Genomic DNA, 6,244 nt, shown 5'->3' on the forward strand with positions numbered 1-6,244 from the left:
GTGAGAGCGAGACGCCAGGAGATACACAAAGGTGAGAGCGAGACGCCAGGAGATACACAAAGGTGAAGCAGACGCCAGGAGATACACAGCAGAAAGGTGAGAGAGAGAGACACAAAGGTGAGAGGGAGACGCCGGGAGATACAAGGGTGAGAGAGAGATACAAAGGTGAGAGAGATACACAAAGGTGAGAGACACTGGGAGATCCACAAAGGTGAGAGAGAGACACCGGGAGATCCACAAAGGTGAGAGAGACACCCGGGAGATCCACAAAGGTGAGAGAGAACCCGGGAGATACACAAAAGGTGATTGAGAGACACGGGAGATCCACAAAGGTGAGAGAGAGGCGAGAGATCCACAAACAGAAGAGACGCCGGGAGATCACAAAGGTGAGAGAGCTCTGGGAGATACACAAAGTGTGAGAGCGAGACGCCAGGAGATACACAAAGGTGAGAGCGAGACGCCAGGAGATACACAAAGGTGAGAGCGAGAGATACAAAGGTGAGAGAGACACAAAGGTGAGAGGAGACAAAGGTGAGAGGGAGACGCGGGAGATACACAAAGGTGAGAGAGAGAGAGAGACACCGGGAGATACAAGGGTGAGAGAGAGACACTGGGAGATACAAAGGTGAGAGAGAGACACAAAGGTGAGAGGAGGCGCCTGGAGATACACAAAGGTGTGAGAGACGCAAACACACTGATTCACTGTCGCAAAACGTTTTGCAATGGAAAGGGAAACATTTTTTGTGCAAAAATTCTATTGGACAAATTCAGGTAGGTTCCTTCTTCATTTTGTTCTGTTTGCTTCCATTTTGTTCCTAGTGAATACACCCCTGAAGTCTATGCTCACACACTTGGGTCATATTCATTAGGAACCAAACAGAAACAAATGGGCCCGAAGTGGGAGGGACTATCCAATAATAATACACTTGTTTTCCGTTTGCAAAACATTTTGCAACAGTACTTTGCAGTAATGAACAAGGACTGAGGATCTCTGCTGGAACACAGGTGACTTGAAGAAACATAAACATATCCACACCAGTGCTTCTTTCCATGAATTAGCTGGGTATTTATATGTGTATTAGTCTGTAATAAACTGTCATTTAATTGATAGTGCAGCATTTTAACCCTGTAAATGTTGTCATTGAAGGGCAACAACTCTGACGCCAGACAGTCCAGGGAAGCAGATCCGGAAGGCCGTTCCCCTGCTCTGTGTAAGAGGTTCACCGCAGCCTTCAGGCTTAAGGCACACTGATCCACAGCGGAGAAAGCCCACCAGTGCTCTGTGTGCAGGGCCTTCCTTCGAACGACCTTAAAAGACACCTGGTGACCCATAAAGGTGAGAGGAACACCAGGTTGGAGTTCCGTTATCCTTATCATTTTTTTCCTCCTGTGTTAAACCCTTCTAATGGTGTCATTGAAACAGGAGAGGGCACCAGCTCCTGACCCTGACAGTCCAGGGGATCCTGACCAGGAGCTGAAGCCATATTTCTGCTCCCAGTGCGGGAAGAGTTTGCAGCCAGCAGCCTGAAGACACACACAATGACGCACAGTGGAAAGAAACCCCACCAGTGCTCCGTCTGTGGGAAGTGTTTCCTGCGATACCAGGACCTGAAGAGACACCAGGTGATCCACAAAGGAGAGACCCACACACCCGTGTCATGTTTACTAGGAAACCACACTGAAGCAAACAGGCAGAAACAGGGATGGTCTACCAGATCTTTCCAGTAAGAAACGCTTTGTTTCTGCTACGGTGATCAATTAATTTTATCCTCTCTGTCTTGTAATGTTGTCATTGAAACAGGAGAGGCGCCAGCACAGAAAAACCCCACCAGTGCTCTGTCTGCGAGGAGAAGCTCGGCCGAGACTTTGTCTGCGATCCACACAGGAGAGAAGAAAGCACATCTGCCAACCATGTGGGAAGACCTTCACTCTGCTGCAGGACCTAAAGACTCACCAGCGCACCATAAAGAGAAACCGTACCACTGCTCCAAGTTGTACTGGCAACCTGTTGGATACAAGGAGGGCCGCACAATAACAAGAAACCGTACCTTTGTGACCAATGCGGAGACGTTCACCCACTTCTACACCCTCCAAGGAGGTTCCCATACAGGGGAGAAGCCGTACTGTCTGTAGCTTCCCTGAAAACCTCCTTGGCCACATACTGAAAGGGGTGCTCTTGTGCGGCCAACCCAAAGCGAAAGCCTGAAGAAACACAAGAGGATACACATGGCAGAAACATGCCCAGTGCGGGAAGAGTTTCCCTGACCTAGGTTGAGGTGATGCACTACAGAGCCTGGAAAGAGTACTGCTGCTCATACTGCGGGTGAATGTTCCTACGGGGCCCGGGGATCTAAAGAGTCACCCACTCGGGAGAAAGAAACCCTCTCGCCATATGCGAAAAGTTTCGCCCAATCTAATAAGTATCAGATGCCATTTAGAGAGACGTACCCTTGTACTGTCTGTGATAAAGTTCACCACTTACAGGTGCACATGAGGTGTTGCATACATTCTACGTATGGGTGGTCCCGGGAAACATTGAAAGAGACTACCGTCTAGGCGGGAGATTAAGCTGTCTTTCTGTGATTCCTCGCTCCTCTCCTCTCAACTGTAATAATAATAATAATATATGCCATTTAGCAAACGCTTTCCATCAAAGCGACTTACCTCTACCAACTGCTCTACCAACTGAGCTACAGAAGGACCAGAGAAGTTCGAGGTCCCTCCTCTGACTTTGTTCTCCATTTTGAGGAGGAGACGAAGAGAAAGAGGAATTGGGGAATGATGAATTGAGATATAGTCGAGCCTGCTGCTGGTTTTACCTGCTGCTCCCATTGAGGACAAGTTTTTTTCAAAATAAAAGCCCCCCTACATGCATCATGTAATTGTACTCTAAAAATGTGCCATTAGACATCACTCACCATGACTGAATAGCTAGTGGTTATTTAGTGATACTCTACAGAAACTCTGAAGTTGTATCACCAAACTAACCACTAGCCATTCAGTCTGTAAGATACAACCTCAATAAAGTTTCTGTAGAGTATCTTAATGTCAGATATGAATTGACAGGATGATATGATTATGTATGGCATGATATGACATAAATATGCATTATGACAATAATACATTTAAACCTGACATGAGGTCTCTACTCACCATGACTGGTACCTATTGACATGATGTCTCTCTACTCACCATGACTGGTACCTGACATGATGTCTCTACTCACCATGACTGGTACCTATTGACATGATGTCTCTACTCACCATGACTGGCAGTACCTATGGCTGACATGATGTCTCTACTCACCATGACTGGTACCTATTGACCTTGATGTCTCTACTCACCATGACTGGTACCTATTGACATGATGTCTCTACTCACCATGACTGGTACCTATTGATACATGATCCCCTCTACTCACCATGACTGGTACCTATTGACATGATGTCTCTACTCACCATGACTGGTACCTATTGGCATGATGTCTCTACTCACCATGACTGGTACCTATTGACATGATGTCTCTACTCACCATGACTGGTACCTATTGACATGATGTCTCTACTCACCATGACTGGTACCTATTGACATGATGTCTCTACTCACCATGACTGGTACCTATTGACATGATGTTCTACTCACCACCACTGGTACCTATTGACATGATGTCTCTACTCACCATGACTGGTACCTATTGACATGATGTCTCTACTCACCATGACTGGTACCTATTGACATGAGGTCTCTACTCACCATGACTGGTACCTATTGACATGATGTCTCTACTCACCATGACTGGTACCTATTGACATGATGTCTCTACTCACCATGACTGGTACCTATTGACATGATGTCCTACTCACCATGACTGGTACCTATTGACATGATGTTCTACTCACCATGACTGGTACCTATTGACATGATGTCTCTACTCACCATGACTGGTACCTATTGACATGATGTCTCTACTCACCATGACTGGTACCTATTGACATGAGGTCTCTACTCACCATGACTGGTACCTATTGACATGATGTCTCTACTCATGACTGGTACCTATTGACATGATGTCTCTACTCACCATGACTGGTTCCTATTGACATGATGTCTCTACTCACCATGACTGGTACCTATTGACATGATGTCTCTACTCACCATGACTGGTACCTATTGACATGATGTCTCTACTCACCATGACTGGTACCTATTGACATGATGTCTCTACTCACCATGACTGGTACCTATTGACATGTCTCTACTCACCATGACTGGTACCTATTGACATGATGTCTCTACTCACCATGACTGGTACCTATTGGCATGATGTCTCTACTCACCATGACTGGTACCTATTGACATGATGTCTCTACTCACCATGACTGGTACCTATTGACATGATGTCTCTACTCACCATGACTGGTACCTATTGACATGATGTCTCTACTACCATGACTGGTACCTATTGACATGATGTCTCTACTCTCACCATGACTGGTACCTATTGACATGATGTCTCTACTCACCATGACTGGTACCTATTGACATGATGTCTCTACTCACCATGACTGGTACCTATTGACATGATGTCTCTACTCACCATGACTGGTACCTATTGACATGATGTCTCTACTCACCATGACTGGTACCTATTGACATGATGTCTCTACTCACCATGACTGGTACCTATTGACATGTCTCTACTCACCATGACTGGTACCTATTGACATGAGGTCTCTACTCACCATGACTGGTACCTATTGACATGATGTCTCTACTCACCATGACTTTAGAATAATTCACTGCAGCTATCATCAGCTATGTAGCTATTTCATTTGACATTGCTGACAAGGTGATTTTTTATATCACAATCTAAAATGAAATTATGCAGTGTGTAATATTTTTTTGTACCTGTTCTGGAGACATTGTTGCAAAAAAATGTAATTGAATCATTTCAATCTTATCATGTCTCAAACATCCCGACTCTGTTGGGTTGTCACTAGTTGCCACAAAGTCTCAGCAGGGACCAACAATGAGAGCTGGGGATTCTGGGATATTGTGTTCTAATCTATAAAATACTACTTTGCCAGAAGGGTCTCCCAAAATCACATGTACACACAGTAATGCATAGAAGACTAAGGGACAGAGGAGGACTTAACACTTTTTTGGTTACTACATGATTCCATATGTGTTATTTCATAGTTTTGATGTCTTTCATTGTTATTCTACAATGTAGAAAATAGTAAAAATAAGAAAAACCCCTTGAATGTGGTCCACACTTGTGACTGGTACTGTATGTGAGAGAGAGAGGAGTGTTTGGGGACTGTGGGATTCTTTCATCAAGTTTGTCTCGTTAGACAGGTCAGAGTGTGTTTGGGGACTGTGGGATTCTTTCATCAGTTTGTCTCGTTAGACAGGTCAGAGTGTGTTTGGGGACTGTGGGATTCTTTCATCAGTTTGTCTCGTTAGACAGGTCAGAGTGTGTTTGGGGACTGTGGGATTCTTTCATCAGTTTGTCTCGTTAGACAGGTCAGAGTGTGTTTGGGGACTGTGGGATTCTTTCATCAGTTTGTCTCGTTAGACAGGTCAGAGTGTGTTTGGGGACTGTGGGATTCTTTCATCAGTTTGTCTCGTTAGACAGGTCAGAGTGTGTTTGGGGACTGTGGGATTCTTTCATCAGTTTGTCTCGTTAGACAGGTCAGAGTGTGTTTGGGGACTGTGGGATTCTTTCATCAGTTTGTCTCGTTAGACAGGTCAGAGTGTGTTTGGGGACTGTGGGATTCTTTCATCAGTTTGTCTCGTTAGACAGGTCAGAGTGTGTTTGGGGACTGTGGGATTCTTTCATCAGTTTGTCTCGTTAGACAGGTCAGAGTGTGTTTGGGGACTGTGGGATTCTTTCATCAGTTTGTCTCGTTAGACAGGTCAGAGTGTGTTTGGGGACTGTGGGATTCTTTCATCAGTTTGTCTCGTTAGACAGGTCAGAGTGTGTTTGGGGACTGTGGGATTCTTTCATCAGTTTGTCTCGTTAGACAGGTCAGAGTGTGTTTGAAGTTGTTGAGGTATGGAGTTTTCTTGGCAATACACTGTAGACTTGTGTTTCAAAGTAGAGAGACCCACAGTAGCTACTGTTATTTAGTACTGGCAGTGTCTGCTGTGGCAGGTACAAGTTACCTGAAAAATATCTAATCTCTCAATGTTCTAATCTCAAAGTGCACCAAATCCATGCATTTACAGTTTACATTTACAT

General features: G+C 45.0%; 1 long non-coding RNA gene across 15 annotated transcripts; it reads right to left on the minus strand.

Annotated features, from left to right (window-relative positions):
• Positions 1-3,100: 3,100 nt before the first annotated feature.
• LOC127919797 (uncharacterized) lies at positions 3,101-4,776 on the minus strand. Of its 15 annotated transcripts, XR_008104060.1 has the most exons (6): positions 4,718-4,776; positions 4,499-4,683; positions 4,131-4,423; positions 3,912-4,022; positions 3,655-3,839; positions 3,432-3,581 (listed from the first exon to the last, which is right to left on the minus strand). It is a non-coding gene; the product is annotated as an uncharacterized LOC127919797 (long non-coding RNA). The 15 variants fall into 15 exon arrangements; XR_008104054.1 differs by lacking the exon at positions 3,432-3,581 and adding an exon at positions 3,101-3,165 and having other exon boundaries at positions 4,499-4,738; XR_008104059.1 differs by lacking the exon at positions 3,432-3,581 and adding an exon at positions 3,107-3,165 and having other exon boundaries at positions 3,729-3,839; positions 4,499-4,738.
• Positions 4,777-6,244: the final 1,468 nt, after the last annotated feature.

Source organism: Oncorhynchus keta, unplaced genomic scaffold (assembly GCF_023373465.1).
Source record: "Oncorhynchus keta strain PuntledgeMale-10-30-2019 unplaced genomic scaffold, Oket_V2 Un_contig_17534_pilon_pilon, whole genome shotgun sequence".
Lineage (NCBI taxonomy): Eukaryota > Metazoa > Chordata > Actinopteri > Salmoniformes > Salmonidae > Oncorhynchus > Oncorhynchus keta.